Genomic DNA, 1520 nt, shown 5'->3' with positions numbered 1-1520 from the left:
CTCTTGGTTTATGCTTGGTTGTGGTTATAACTTATGAATTCACATGTAATCATAAAGGAAAAAAAATTAGTTTTTGTAACATGCTTGAAGGAAGGAACTCAAACTAACGCTACATCCCTGAGAGATTTGAGCCTAAACTTTATTTGGAGAGTTAAAATCTGTGCATTCTTGTTTTCTAAAGTCGTTGCATGATCTCATTATTCTTTGCTTGGTTGTTACTTAGAATGCGTTTCATCACTTTAGTTCCAAATGCTAGAACTCATGCCAATTTCATTCAAAACATTTCATTGAATTGCATAACACGTATTCAAGATGAAGTTGTTTAGTAGTTACCACCATAGCCAAAAAGCCTTCATTCCATACATTTGTTTTTGTAGGTTTTAGCCCCGTTGAGCCTTGTTTAGCCTATATTGTTTGTTAACCCACGTTATCCTTACCTAGCCTAGATTAGGACCATCCATACCCTTGTTCTTAAAGCATAGTAAGCATGACTTAAAATGAATTCCTTTTGATCAAGGGTGTGCAGAAAATAAGTGTGGGGGAAAGTGAGCCTTGTGTATTGTGTGCCAAAGTCTTAAATGAGGCATGGGGTAGAAAAGAAAAGAAAAGAAAAAAAAAATGTGAAAAGTGTGAAAAAGAGTTGAAAGAGCATGAAAATGAGCTCTAAGGTGTTGGTTGTTGAAGAATGGGTCCAAAACAGTGAATTTGACCCTAAGTGTTGCATGAATTTCCCCTTTGAGTTTAAAAGTTGAGTTTTGCATTCAAAAGTGAATTCTAAGTGTCAATTTCATTGCTTTGCTTACTATTGTTTTAAGAACGTTTGTTTACCCTTCACCTTTCTTTGTTAGCCAATACCCCAAGCCCCGTTACAACCCTTAACTTCTATCTTGAGTGTTGTGTATTTCAATTTGTGGAGTTTGGGATTGGTATGAGCATATGGTGTCACTGGTTCTCGCGTCTAAGTAGTAGCATTCCTTTCATGAGATCATATACATGCTTATTAAATTCAGAAAAAGCTTTCCTTGTTATAACATATGTGAGCATTCGTTTTCATATTTACATCAATCTTCTCACATATAACTAGTATAGGGTGTGTAGTCAGAAAATCTGTGTGAAAATTGAGTGCATATCTAGTGAGGATTTGAGCAAATTCTCTAAGGCATGTTACTACATTCAAAATCATGTTTTACTTGGTTAAATGCGAACTAGTACGTGGTAACTATAATTAAGTATGTGCTTAAGTGTAAAGATGGCTAAAATCTGTGGGAATGATGATTTTTAATATGTCATGTGCATTGGAAATCCCTGAGGCAAACGTTGGAAGGTTTAGGTTGTTTTTGTTTGTTTTGTTTCGTTTTGTTTTTCTTTTGTTTCTTTGTTTTGCTCGAGGACTAGCAAAAGCTAAGTGTGGGGGAATTTGATAGGAGCATATTTATGCGCCTTAGTTAGCTAGTTCTTATGCATTTTCGTTATGTTTTCTTAGTTAAAGTAGTCTTTTGAGCTACTTTCATGTGTTTTCA

Source organism: Malus sylvestris, chromosome 4 (genome assembly GCF_916048215.2).
Source record: "Malus sylvestris chromosome 4, drMalSylv7.2, whole genome shotgun sequence".
NCBI lineage: Eukaryota > Viridiplantae > Streptophyta > Magnoliopsida > Rosales > Rosaceae > Malus > Malus sylvestris.
The sequence above is the reverse complement of the archived record's forward strand: the minus strand, read 5'-3'. Positions refer to the sequence as shown.